This window comes from Dipodomys spectabilis, unplaced genomic scaffold (genome assembly GCF_019054845.1).
Source record: "Dipodomys spectabilis isolate Male_0828 unplaced genomic scaffold, ASM1905484v1 ptg000029l, whole genome shotgun sequence".
Classification (NCBI taxonomy): domain Eukaryota; kingdom Metazoa; phylum Chordata; class Mammalia; order Rodentia; family Heteromyidae; genus Dipodomys; species Dipodomys spectabilis.
In genome coordinates this window covers 2,879,182-2,894,088 of record NW_024870706.1, presented here as the reverse complement: position 1 = coordinate 2,894,088, position 14,907 = coordinate 2,879,182, and the positions used below count along the sequence as shown (strand labels likewise).

At 41.0% G+C, this 14,907-nt stretch overlaps 1 pseudogene; it reads left to right on the top strand.

Annotated features, from left to right (window-relative positions):
- The first annotated feature begins 9,815 nt into the window (after positions 1 to 9,815).
- On the top strand, positions 9,816 to 11,558 carry LOC122104623 (annotated as a pseudogene).
- The last annotated feature ends 3,349 nt before the right edge of the window (positions 11,559 to 14,907 follow it).

The following is a 14,907-nucleotide window of genomic DNA, read 5'->3' as shown; positions in this document are numbered from 1 at the left end:
TGGAAGGAACTAGAATAAATCATGTTAATAAAGTTAAGCCAAGATCAAAGAGACAAATGGCACATTTTCTTCCTGATTATGTGGAAGTTAGATTTAAAACACAATGGGATATGAAAACTGTACAGGATTCTAGGCATCATGTACAGTTAGTACAGTAGGGGAAAGCCTTTGTAGAAAATCACCAAGTTATAATACACAAGCACCTCTTCTTATGTATATAAAACAATATATATATATATGCATATGCATATATATATATATATACTAAATTGAATTGTAATGATAAAGAAACAAGGAACTTTTCTTAATTTCTCTTTTCATTTTCTGATGACTGTATTCTTTACCCAATATACACTATATATGCATGCATATCTGATGGAAGATGGGAAAAGGGCACAGAATCAGTGGAAAGTGGATGAAAAATTGCAGCCGCGGAGCCCACTGGCTCTACTGGACATTGATGAAAGTGAACCATGCAACTTGCGGATCGACATGGGAGGGAGGGAATGGAACAGAATGGGGGAACAGATTAGACTATGTAAAAGGAAGGAAATATACTAGCTACCTGACATGCAGAAAGATAACCTTGCTGTATATCACCGCTAAAACAACAATATTTTTTCAAAAAGAAGAAAGCTCCCAAATGAGAACATACGAAAAAAGGGAAATAAAAGCAGATAATCATGTTTTTGTAAGTCCTTGGTACCTGATAGTTTCAATCATTAGCTTTTTTCCTACCAACTGAGTCATACCTCTAAACCCAAAAGTCCTTACAATATTCAATTTTTTCCCTTGATTTCTTCACATTTTCTATTTACTTTTTGTTTTGTGTGTGTGTGTGTGTGTGTGTGTGTGTGTGTGTGTGTGTGTGTGTGTGTGTGTGTGCCAGAAATGGAGCTTGAACTCGGGATCTAAGTGCTGTTCCTGAGCTTTATTTTTGCTCGAGTGCACTCTACCACTTGAGCCAAATCTTCACTTCTGGATTTTCTTGTGCAGTTTATTGGAGATAAAAGAATCACAGAGACGTTTTACCATCATTAGATTCAAATCATTATCTTCAGATCTCATCCTCTGGGTTACAGCCATGAGCCAAGGTACCTGGCTTATGAATTGTCGTTCTTTTTTTAACAAGCTGGTGCCAGTGGCTCATGCCTGTAATCTTAGCAACTCAGGTGGCTGAGATCTGATAATCGAGGTTTAAAGACAACCTGTGTAAGAAAGTCTGTGAGACTATGATCTCATTAACTGGTTACCAAAAAACCAGAAGGAGCACTGAGATTCAAACTGGTAGAGTGATAGCCTTGAGCACAAAAGAGCAGGGACTGCAACCAGGCCCTGAGTTCAAGCACCACATAAAAAAAATAAGTAAAAACGAATTTGCAATCACTTGTGATCTCAACATCCTCAATTCGTGGTTTATTTAAAGCCAATTTGCATCTCAGTTTGCACTTATTCGGAGTGTAACTAAACTTGTATAACTGTTAAAAGAAAAAAATGAGCAGCTGTGTGCAGGTGGCTCACGCCTGTAATCCTACCTTCTCAGGAGGCTGAGAAATGAGGATGGTGGTTCAAAGCCAGCCTGGGCAGAAAAGTTCCCATGAGACTCCTATTACCAATTAATCCCTAAAAAACAAGAAATGGCACAGTGTTTTAAACTGGTATGCTATACTCCTAACCTTGAGCAAAGGAGCTCTGGGACAGCACCCATGCCCTGTATTCAAGCCCCATATCTGAAGGAAAAAAAAAAAAGAGTTCATTGCTGGGAAGGTGGCTCAGTGGTAGAGTTCTTGACTTGCATGTACGAGCCTCTCGGTTTAATTCCTCAGTACCACATGAGCAGAAAAAGCCAGAAGTGGCACTGTGGCTCAAGTGGTAGAGTGCTAGCCTTGAGCTGAAAAGCTGAAGTGCCCAGGCCATGAGTTTAGGAACCATGACCCACAAAAGACAAACAAACAACAAAAAGAGTTCAAACATTTAAATGATGTGTACAATAGACTATACACTAAAGATGAAAGATTATACGAATGAATTAATAAAATGATCAACATTGTTTTGATTTTATAAGTAGTGGATGTAGCAGAGAAAGTGATAAGAAATAATTATTCATTCTAAACACTCTTGTATTGTTTTAAACTCATTTACTACTTTTAAACTAAAGGAGCACATCTATCGTTTTACAGAAAAACAAAAGTTGTACATGTATTTTAACCTGAATTCAACATTTTAAAATTTGCCTTTTAGTAAACAATCAGTATATTTTTATATAAACTACTTGTAATCCCTTTAATACTTCAGGTCAGTCTAGTATTTGATTATATCATAACTCCTCCCTTCTTTCTTTTCTTCATTCCATTCCTTCTCATCCTTTCCTCCTTTCTATCCTAGCACTTAAACTCAGGGCTTCATGCATTTTAGGTAGGTGCTCTACAAGGTGAACCATACACCTGCGCTTTTTGCTTTAGTTACTTCTGTTTTGTTAGTCATGTGGCTTGAACTCTGGGCCAGGACACTGTACCTGCACTCTTCAGCTAAAGGCGAGTGCACTACTGTTTGAGCCACAATTCCACTTCTGGTTTTCTATTGGTATATTGGAGGCAGGAGTCTCACAAACTTTCCTGCCTAGACTGGCTTTGAGCTGTGATCTTCAGACCTCAGCCTCCTGAGTAAATAAAAGTACAGGCATGAACCACCTGTGGCCAGCTCTGCTTTAGCCATTTTTATGGCAGGGTTTTCTGTTTATGAGCAGGCCAGAATGGATCACAATCCTTCTCTTTACCCTTTCTGAGTAGATGAAATTAAAAGCACAATGATTTTGGTTCAGATATTGATTGAGATCCAATAAAGTGAATGTTTGCCTAGGCTAGCCTCAAATCCTAATAATCCTCTCTGCAGCTAGCAATTCAAGTGTGAGCTACCATGCCTGTCCCAAATTTCTGGGGACTAAAACATATGAACAATGTTTTAATATTTTTAAATGTTGAATTTGGGGACAATGAGTACTTTTACTTGCCTAGTTTCAAATTTCACCAAAAACCCCAAATATTAACTTTTGGTTTCCTACATAACATTAAATAAGCAGATAAACTTTAAAAAGTAATTAACTATTTAATGAAAAAAAGCTAAACAATAATCATCCTTACCACTGTAACTTTGGACTTAACAACTTGTCAAACATTGTTTATATCATAGTTGTTTTTTCTGGGCAGTATTTTCGATAAACGGATCATTCCACCCCCAAGGTGGATGGCCAAACAGACTATATCCACAGGAGTGAAAGCCAGGCCATAAGCCAACACTCTAAAGGAAGACATGGTCCGGAAGTATTGAAGGTGGCAATGTCCCAACATAAGGGACAGCTTAAATAGAGCTTTTTCTTAGGAAAGATACTCTATTAAGCCATACCTCTTCTTCTGTGTTTATCAATGCTTAATTGGAGACAAGTCTCATGGACTTTGTTGCGTGGGCTGTTCTGAAATCATGATCCTCAGATCTCAGGTTCCTAAGCAGCGAGGATAATAGGCATGAGCCACCAATATCTAGATTACTTATTCCTTTAATACAAATAAAATGGTTACAGCATGGTTTAACAGAGAGCTTGAATCCTTTCCTGAGTCTTAGAGATCTTCTGACTAGAAGCAAAACAGCAAACTGACATGTGGGAAACTGTGTCTACCATATGAAACCATTTTCCAAAAGAGTATCTGGCTCATCAGTTTGGCTTCTGGACTCACAAAATTTACATTCAATTCTCCACTGAAGTAGAGGGTATCCATTGCATGCTCTGCAGCATCATAAATCACTTGCTGGTCATTAAAAACCCCTCTTTTCAATAGGAAATACTCAAAAAATTCTGTTCATTGAATAATCATGACAACCTTAGGAGATGGGAAATACCAGTATCCAATTGTATATTGTGGTGCTTGAACTCAGGTCCTGTTCCTGATTCACTTTCTAGAACTCTACTTCTTGAACCACAGCTCCATTTCTGTTTTTGTTTTTGTTTAGTTGGTCATGGAGCTTGAACTCAGGGCCTGGGTGCTCTCCCTGATCCACTTTCTAGCACTCCACCACTTGAGCCACAGCTCCATTTCTGTTTTATTTTGTTGTTGTTGTTATTCTTGCTAGTCATGGGGCCTGAACTCTGGGACTGGGTGCTGTGTCTCATCTCTTCAGGTTAAGGCTAGCATTCTACCATTTGAGCCATAGTGTACTTCAGGCTTTTTCTTCTTATGTGATTCTGAGGATTCCAACAGAGGGCCTCATGCATGCAAGGAAAGCACACTTCTACTGAGCCACCTTCTCAGCCCACTTATGGTTTTTGAGGGATTAATTGGAACTAAGACTCTCATATGACCTTTTCTGCCTGGGCTGGCTTTGAAACACAATCCTTCCAACTCAGCCTCCTGAGTAAGAGTGTAGGCATGAGCCACCTGTTCTTGGCTCCATTCACATTTGTATACAAGTGAATAAAGCTCAGTGATATAGTGTCTTCCTCTTTAACCAAAAGCAGGTAAGAAACCAGAATTTTATTTGAAATTCAGTTGAATCTGAGTCTATATTCTTAACAACCAGGCTGTAAGTTATTTGATCTTTGCACAAGAGTGTTAGCAGACATAGAACACATGTCATGATTTTTCTATTTCAAATGGCCCATGACAGATAGTTGCGCATGGTGGTGTAAGCCTGTAATTCCATCACTTGGGAGGCTGAGGCAGAAACACATTAAGTCCAAGGCTGTCTGGGCTATGTAGTGAGATGCCATCTCAGAAGGGCAGAAAGGAAATGGCTCCTGACTATATAAGCCTTAGCAATTACTTTCCCATCTTCTGTGTCAACAAAGAAAAGCCCAAGACTCTCCAAGGCCAAACAGAAAGCATGGCCAAAAAGAATTTCCCAAAATACCTGGATACCAGCTGTGTCGACTCATTCTTGGGCCAATACAGTGTCATCCAAAGGCATTTTTGAACAGTTGGATCTATGACCCCTTCTCCCTCTCTTCAGAAAGCACTTAAGACATTGGCAACTGTAATATTAAGTGACTAGCAAGTGTCACATGGTACCTGAAGACACTAATGGTTCATGGTATACATTCTGTGAATTAGAACTTATTAAGTTTGCTGCCAAAGCTGCAGCAGGTGCAGTACCAGTTGGGAGAGGACAGCAGGCTCCGTAGCTTGAGCCCTATGACCTACTGAGTGCACCATTGAACCCAGCAGCCCTTCACAAAAGGCCAGGAGAGAAGGCTGGATTGACATAGAACCATACCTTCCTTCTCAGGGGGCCACCATGGTTCGTGAGGCTCCTTTGGTGTGGCATGCTACCGTCACCTCACTTCTGCTTCCTGGAAGGATAAGTCTGACCACATGCCTGTGTCACTTCACTCCCACTTCCGGTCTGGTGGGTAAGGCCATTTGACTGCACCACCTCACTCCTGCTTCTGGTCTAGGTGAGTGGGGGCTGTGGGCTTTCACCACAACATTCCTGCTTCTGGTCTGGCTGGGTAGTTGCCATTGTCTGTGTCACCTTACTCCTATGTTCCCTCTGGATGAGAGGGGGCCGCATGCCTGTGTCACCTCACTCCTCCTTCCAGTGTGAGTGAGTTGGGGCCTCATGCTTGTGTTACTTCACTCCTGCTTCTGGTCTGGGTGGGTCCAGATTGGCTCTGAGCTTCTTAATCCCTGTAGATGCTGTTTACCCGCATGGATTGCAGCCCAGGCAAAGCATGACATCAAGAGATTAGAATGGCACCTTGTTAGGTTTGAGAACTCTGTTATAAAATTGTGTGTGTGTGTGTGTGTGTGTGTATGCACATCATGTGTGTACCCGTGTTCACTGATCTTGGGGTTTGAACTCAGTAACTGAGGTCTATCCCTGAGATATTTGATCAACATAGAGCTCTACTGATTGAGGCACAGCTCAGCATACAGCTTTTTTGTGGTTAATTGAGATGAAAAGTCTACCAGATTTTGCTGTCTGGGCTGGCTTTGAACGACTATCCTCAGATATCAGACTTTTCTGTAGGTATTATGTATAGGTGTGAGCTACTGGAAACTCTCTCTTTGCTCAATTGCTATCCAGAGAGAAATGTGCATGGCAAGCATTCCGGAGGAAAAAGAATTGAATTCTTCCAATGGGCAATGGTGAAAATACTCAGGTTCTAGCCCAGTGTTGGTGGATCAAGCATGTAATTCTATCAATTCAGGAAGCTGAAATCTGAGAATTGCCGTTAGAAAGTGTATGGAGGACTGAGTCCTAAAGACTGTTTATCTACAATGAACCATCACAAAACTGGAAGTTGAACTGTAGCTCCAAGTTGTAGAGAGCCAACCTTCAGTGAAAAAGCTCAAGGAAAGCACTCAGGTTGTGAGATCAAGCCCAGTGACTACAAAAAAAAATGAGAAATATACCTGGGTATTCAGTATAAGTTTACCATTTTAAATATCACTTTCCCATTATATTTAGCTCTGTCATAGGTGCATGAATCAAAGTGGAATAAGAAGCTTGGCTAAAAAATATAGGCAGCATTGTGCGGGGGAGGGGGGCAATGCGTGTGTACATGCACATTTGGCAGTCCTGAGGCTTGACCCTAGGGTCTTCATCTCTTGCTTGGCTTTTTATCCATCAAGGCTGGTATTCTGCCACTTGATCTAAAGCTCTATTCCCAGATTTGTTTTTATTGTTAATTGGAGATAACAGTTGTACATACTTTCCTGCCTGTGGTGGCTTATTCTAAAACATGACTATTTTGAATCCTGCTATAAAAAATGTGTGTGCACACAGCTCTACTATAACGCTGACTTAAATTTCTTCAGGTGTATATGTAGGATTTCCTGGGTGGAATTTCCACACTGATTTCTGTTGTGGTTACATTGATTCACTAAATTGCCAACACTGTGTAGAGTGTCTTTCCCCACCTCTTTGCCAGTATTTGTGTTTTCTTTGATAATAGGCATTCTCATTAGGCAGAGATGGAACTTCAACATATATTTGATTTGCATTTCCTTGATTGCTAAAGACATTGACTATTTTTCGTGTATTCTGTAGACATCTATATTTAATTTGGGACCTATCTAGTCAATTCACTTACCTAATTATTGATAAGATTATTTGTTCTTTTCCCTTAATGTTCTTTGTGTGTTTCATATTTTGAGTCTATACATTCTAGACGTTAAGATTTCTTCTGTTACTCGAAAGGCAGGAGTTTAGGCTTATTTCACTTATTCTTACCAAAGGACACCTTGTAAGCTTCAAGTTATTTAATCTATGATTGATTTAAAAATGAGCTGACAGAAATTACTCTCAGAGTGACTGCCAACAAGTACAAGTTTTGAACTCAGAATTCAGTGTCTACAAAGAGAGATATATTTTAGTATTTTAAATAAAAAAGAGATTTATGTTGTATTTTAAATCAATAAAAGCTAATCAGCTACATTTTCTCAAAATATGTAATTCTAAATATTTCACTACTCTTCAAGGTAAAACTATTGCAAATTTTAGCACAAATTAACAATTTTACGTTCTATTTATTTCCTTGGCAATCATTCAAGCTAGCCAAATTGAAAAAAATACTATTTTGACCACTTGCTGGTGGCTAACATCTGCAATCCTACTACTGAGGAAGCTGAGATCTGAGGATTTCAGTTCAAAGCCAGTCTGGTCAAGAAACTCTGTGAGACCTACTTCCAAAAAACCACCAGAAAACCAGAAGTGGTGCTGTGGTTCAAGTGGTAGAGCGCTCTCCTTGAGCTGAATAGCTGAGGGACTGCCCCCAGACCAAAAGGTCAAGGCCAACAACCAACCAAAACAAACAAAACAAGAAGAAAAAAAGAAAAAAACCAACTGTATGAAGAGGAAGAATCTCCAAGTTTTTATTCAAATTTTTAATGCTTGTGGCAACTGTTTTCATTTGGTAAAAAGTGGACAGCTTATATATGTCATTGTGATAAATTTGCTACTATGTGGTTGCTTTTCTCCTATTTATAGTTTTATTCATCGAACATTATTGAAGATGAAAAATCCATGAAGGGCAAGACATATTATTTGGCAAAACTGGTCAGTTAAAATGACTAGTACATTCTAGTATTTTGGCAAAGAAGCTGTCATTTTTATTCCCTCCCCAGGATTTGAACAATGAAAAAAAAATGTCTTGACTTTTCCAAAAAGTGAGTAAGACGGCTCATATTGAAATAATTAGAAGATAGTGAAAAGAAAGTTTAGGGTGCATAATATGTTTAATTTTTAACCTTTCTCACAAAAAACTTCCAAGAAACTTAACACACATTTGTTATAGATATTTATATCAAAGAGCCCACTGCAGGTGCCTGACACCTATAGTGTGCAACTCAGGAGGATGCGATCTGTGATTGAGATTGGAGCCAGCCTGGAAAAGCAATAATTGCATGGATGATGCCTCCTACTATTATATCATGTCTTTTCCTCCAATCCTCAAAGTGAAGCTGTCTCCCCACATGACCATCCTTCTGATTTATTGACATTAACTTTTTGATTTATGGTTTTCTCCAACAGCATGACATGTGCATAGAGGCTTACCATTCACATCTGTATTCACATCTTTCTCTCTAGTTGCCTACAATAGTGCCTGGTCCTCAGTGCTTATTAGTCTTGTGTGGAGATGAGCCTGTCCTACTCATGAAATCTCAAAGTTCAATCAGGAAAGCTCATTAAGCTGTGGTCTTATGGTAAATCGTCATTTCTTCTAAATATTATGTTTTTCACCTTGTGTATCTAAGTCCACCTAAGGGTGAGATCAGTGCCTGACACCTATCGGTTGTGATAGCAAAGGTAGCTATGACATCATAGAAATTTATTTTGAAGCTTCAGGAAGACCTGATAACTGAAGCACCCAAATTGGTAGGTTCCCACATCCTGGAATACATTCCACATATCTGCAATCAAACCATCTTTCATTCTCTGCTGGGCTCAGACTCATCATATGTTTCCCTTCTCTATTTAAAATAACGAAAAATGTGTTTTTGATATGTTATTGAATTATTGAAATGTGCCTCCAACTAAAAAAATAATTCCATTAGTGGAATGTAAATATAAGGCATGGATAAAATCAATCATAAAAACTCCTAGGGAAAAGATCAAAAGTGGCAGCTACTACAAAAGTTGTTTCTTAATCTCAGCACTGGTGTCTCACACCATAATCCTAGTATAATGTAAACTAATGAAACTTTTCTTTTTGTACCAGTCCAGGGGCTTGAACTCGTGGCCTGGGCTCTGAGATCATTTGATGAAGCCTAGCACTTTACTACTTGAGTCATTGCCACACTTCTAGTATATTTGATAGTGTAGTGGAGATAAGAATTTCACAGACTTTTCTACCTATGTTGGCTTCAAACTGTGATCCTCGATGTCAGCCTCTTGAGTAGGATTACAGGCATGAGCCACCAGTCCCCAGCTAAAAGTTATTTTTGTAAGATATAAAAGTTTACTTATACGGGGGAAGAAAGGGGGAGGGCAACAGCGGTAGGGGAGGGCGAGGGCGAGGGCAGAGCCTGAGTGTTCCACACACCCCGCACCAGCGCCTCATGGCACGCCCCACTCTCCTCCCATGGCTGGGACGGCTGCAGTCCTCTTGGTCCTCGTGGTCCTCAGGGGCCTGTGCAGGAGCAGCGGCAGCAGGCAGCCAAAGCGGCCCACCTACCCTGCAACCCAGGCCTGGACGGCGCGACAGCAGGTGATGGAGTAGCTGGCCGCCAGTGTAGCAGAGAAGCACTGAATGAATGAGCCAACCCTGCCGTCCCAGAGGAGCGCACTCCCGTGCCGCATCCATCAGGCCCGCCGGCTCAATGAGTGAACAGAGTATCTGTCAGGGAAGAGCTGCTGCATTGGTTTGTGATGATGCCAATAAAAGTGGGTGCCAGCTGTGGTTCAACTGGGTTCAGCAGAGTTCATATTTATCACCATACAGGCAACAACACATTCAGAGTGCTGGGCAGGAAGATCCAGGATCATCAGTTGGTGATCAGCTGTGCCATCCCCAAAGGATTAAAGTATAATCAAGCAACACAGCCCTTCCACCAGTGGAGAGATGCCAGGCAGGTGTACAGTCTTAACTATGGCAGCAAAGAAGATGCTAATGTCTTTGCAAGTGCATGATGCATGCCTTGGAAGTGCTGAATTCACAGGAGGCAGGACCAAAATTGCCTAGATAAAATTCACAACTGCCTGATCAAGTTCAAAATGGCCCATCCCAAGAAGAGTTGGACATCCAAAGAAGACAACTGCAAGAACAGAAACGTCAGAAGGAGCTGGAGAGGGACAGGCTGGAGACAGAAAGAATGGAGAGGGAAAGACCAGAGAAAGGTAGAGAGAGAGAGGCTGGAGAGAGGTTGGAAAGAGAGAGGTGGAGCAGCTGGAGCCGGAGCAGATGGAGCAGCTGGAGCAAGTGGAATGGGATCAAGAGAGCAGAGTGCCGAGTAATGCCACCTCTGCCTTTGTGGAGACCCCTGTAAACTCTGAGCTGGGAGACCCCTCTGCTTCTGAGCCAGGCTTTCAGGAAGCCTCTCAGCTGTCGGAGGCTCCAGCCCAGCAGGGTGTTATCTTGGGACCACCTGCACCTCCATCTCCTCCAACACTCCCACCAGGTCCAGCCCAGGCCTCTGTATTCTCTCCTCCCCCAGAACCTCCTCCTTCACCCCCACTGCTATCCTCTGGCCCTCCTCCCCCACACCCTCTTCCTAATCAAGCCCCTCTCCTGTACCACCTCCTGCCCCTCCCTTCCTGCATCCGGATTTTTTTTTAAGGATCCTTTTCAGAAGACAATCTTCCTTTAACTGGACTTGCAGCTGCGATTGCTGGAGCCAAGCTTAGGAAATTGTCACGGGTGGAAGATGCCTCTTTGCACGGTGTTCACAGATGTGAACTCCGTGTCAGCTAAAACAGACAAGGGTGGTGGAAATGGACCCGTTCCCTTAGCAAGTAGCAGCTTAATGGAGGAAATGAGTCTCCTGATGGCCAGAAGGAGGAGAATGGCCGAAAAGGGATCAACAATAGAAGCAAAAAACGAAGAATCAGAACCTGTAACTTCTAAGGTTTCATCAACAAGTACACCTGAACCAACCAGGAAACCTTGGGAAAGAACAAATACAATGAATGGCAGCAAGTCACCCGTCATCTCCAGATGAGATTCTCCAAGGAAAAATATGATTGTTTTTGACAACAGGTCCTATGAGCCATTATAAGTCCACACCCTTGTCCCAGCCCAGTGCCGACCGGGTCCAGACAGAAAGCCTTGACTGTGACAGACTGAAGCAGGATATTTTAGATGAGATGAGAAAAGAACTAACCAAGCTGAAAGAGGAGTTCGTTGATGCAATCAGGCAGGAGCTGAGCAAGTCAAATACTGCATAGAGAAGCAAACTAAGCAGAGATAAGACTTGAATCTGGAGAAAAACAAACATTCCTACAAACAACTGTCAACATCACCCCTACAGTTACGAGCTATCAGAAGAAAGTGGAAAAGGAGTCAAGGGGAAATCCCCATCCTCTGAAACCTTCTTAAGTTGTGACTCTGGCGATCATCTGTTTTCATCTCCGTTTGCTGCTGCTTTGACCTTTACTGCAGGATGAAAAGAGAGTTATGTATGAGTTTCCTTAACATTTATGCAGAAAATATAAACCCATCAGGCAAGATCGCCATGCATTGAGATATTTTCATGTTGAAATAAAACCACATATTTCCCACAACCCACTGCTAAAATAAAGAGTAGAAAGGCTCATGAAGTTCTCCCCCCCTTCCACATCCTCCCCTCTTTGAGTGCTGAGGAACTGAGCAAGCTCTGCTTTTGTATTGCATGTCTCTCTCTCAGGTTTGTCTTCCTATCGTATTTGGTATTCCATGACTAATTGAGATCAGCACTATGTAGGTTTAGATCTTAAGATGAGGAACAAATAGAATTGTACATGTTTTCAAAGGATGCCATTTACAAGAAAGTGTCTGTAGATGACCAGGTCCGTCGTGAGTGATTGTACAGTGATAGGAAGTCCAAGTTAGCCTTTAGTGGTTAATTAGAGAAGAGAACATTAAGGACTTTCTTCAATTTTCAGCCTCCTGAATCTGGCGTAGCTCTTCTCTCCAATTAACTTTCCCACAAAAGCCAAACGTTATGGTTAGTCCCATGTATGCACTGAGAGAGCATCTGAAATTCAATTTCTACTCCCAGGCCAAGCAAAAATGAAAAAAATAATAAAAATAAAAGGAGGTGGAAGCAAGCACATATTAAAGTTGTAAAATGACCCAAATGTTGCTGGTCATGTGTGTAATCCTTACTACACAAGAGGCTGACATCTGAGGATTGCAGTGTCAAGTCAGCCAGGGGAGGAACCTGCTTGAGACTCTTATCTCCAGTTACACAGCACAAAACCTTGAGCTGTGGCAGAGGTGTTAAAAACACCAGCATTGATTGTGAAAGCTAAGATATAGGTCCCAGAGTCAGAGGTGAAGCCGCAGGACCAATAAAAATTTAAACGGAGAGAGGATGAATAGAGGATGAAATCTGAGGAGCATGCGTCAAAGTTAGCCCATACAAGAAAGTCCATAAGGCTTTCTCTCTGTGTACATCTGTGTGCTATCCTATGGCTTGAGAATGTTTTGTTCAAAGATAGAGCTCCACCACTCCCAACTTTTCATTGATTAATTGGAGCTAAAAGTCTCATGGACTTTCCTGCCCTGGGTGGCTTTGAACCATGATCCTCAGATTTCAGGCAACTGATTCATTCGGGGCTTTGCATAAGGCTCATCTCCTATTAACTACCAAGAATTTAAAAAAAATGGAGTTGAGCTGTGACTTAAATGGCAAACTGGGTAATCACTTTTTAGGACAGCACCTAGGGCCTTAGTTCAAGCAGCAAGACAAAACAAGTATATCTACAAGCTTTCCTTTGGCTCATTTGGTAAGCCACTAGTCTTGAAGGTAAAGCTCTGGCATTGTATCCAATTTCTGATTTGTAGCCCCATGACTAGCACATATACAATAAAAAATTTTTAAAAAATGCAAAAAAAATTTTAAGTGGAAAAAAGAACATATTAACATTTTAAAATGAGCAATGGTTTTGTGGTTCATGTGTATAATTGGAGTACCTCAGGAATCTGAAATCTGAGGATCAGTTTGTAGCCAGACTACACAGAAAAGTACATTAGAATCTTATGTCCATAAGCCAGAAAAAAAGCTAAAAGCTGAGCTGTGGAAGTTGTAAAACATCATCCTTGAGCCAAAACGCTAAGAAACACAAGGACACTTGTGGTTCTGTCTTGTAATCCTAGCTACTCAGGAGGCTGAGGTCTGAAGATCACGGTTCAAAGCCTTCCTGGGAAGGAAAGTTCATGAGACTCTTATGTCCAATTAACCACCAGAAAACCTTAAGTGACACTGTAGGTGAAGAACTCGAGTATTCATCTTAAGCTGAAGAGCTCAAAGACAGCACTCAGGCCAAGAGTTCAAACCCTACCCTCCGTAAAAATAGGTAAAAAACAGCAATGAGGCCCAGAGTTTAGGTCTACTGACCGCAATAAAAAAGCATTGAGGTTGAAGGGAAGAGCTGGTTAAAAATATTAAAATAAGACAGAGGCTGGTTGCTTATGCCTGTAAATCCTAGCTATCCAGGAGGCTGAAATCTAAGGGCTGCAGTTCAAAGCCAGACCTACCAAATGTCCATGAGACTTGTGCATGTAATTACCAGTACGAGGAATTGAACTTGCCCTGTTTTACTCAAGGCTAGAGTCCTACCACTCCAGCTTTTTGGTGATTTATTGGAGATAAGAATCTCAGACTCTGGCTGGGAAGTTGGCTCAGTGGTTGAGTGCTTGCCTTGCATGCATGAGACCCTGGATTTGTTTCCTCAGAACCACATATACAAAAAAAGCCGGAAATGGTGTTGCAGCTCAATTGATAGAGCACTAACCTTAAGCTGGAATGCTGAGGGACAACGCCTAGGCCTAGAGTTCAGGCCCCACAACCAATGGAAAATAAAAGAACCTCAGACTTTGCTGCTCAGACTGGCTTCAAACCAAGAGCATCAGATTTCAACTTCCTTAGTTGTGCTGGGCTTTGCCTGAGACTTTTCAAAAAGAAAGAAGCTGGAAGTTGCACTGTGACTCAGTTGGCAGAACTGAGCAAAATCTCTGAGGCAGTGGCCAGTCTCTAGATTGAGAAAAAAAAAACCATAAAAACTTTCAAAAATAAATAACACAATGTAATACAAAAAATGTTAATATGATGCAAAGGAAAACTATGTTTCTTTTAAATGCAGCAAACAAGAACACATTACAAAATTTCAAAATAATATACTGAAAGTAAGGGGAAAGGAAAATTTTTAAAATTCATGCAAATATTAAATCTAAACTGACATGACCAAAATCTAATGTTATCAGAAACTTATCTCTTACTTTTCTCTCACTTGTAAATGCTTACAAGCAATTGTCCCTCCAGTTTCAGCCCTAGTATGGTGATTTGGAAATGACCTTTCTATGCAGCCTTGTCTGAATAGGGGTCTTCCTTCTTTAGCCTCGAGTTAAACTACAGCCACTGCCCTCATTTTAATTCACAAATCCTTTAAAACTCAACCTCAATATTCAAATGATGGGTCATATGTAAAAGAATGAATAAACATCAGAGATCCACCAGAGATCCTCTGAGGAATACAATCATAACAGTAGAAGAGCACCGACCACTCAAGGCAGGTAACAGAAGGAAGATTTAGCATTTCTTTTTTTGGATGTGCAGGGGGTTAAAAACAGGGCCTTATGATTGCTAGGAAGGAATACAATTCAGTGATATTAATTATATCCACACTACTTTGTAACCATTACCTCTGTTCGTGAACTTTCTTTTCAATACTGATGGAATCCACACAATCATTGAGTATTAATCATCCCCAATG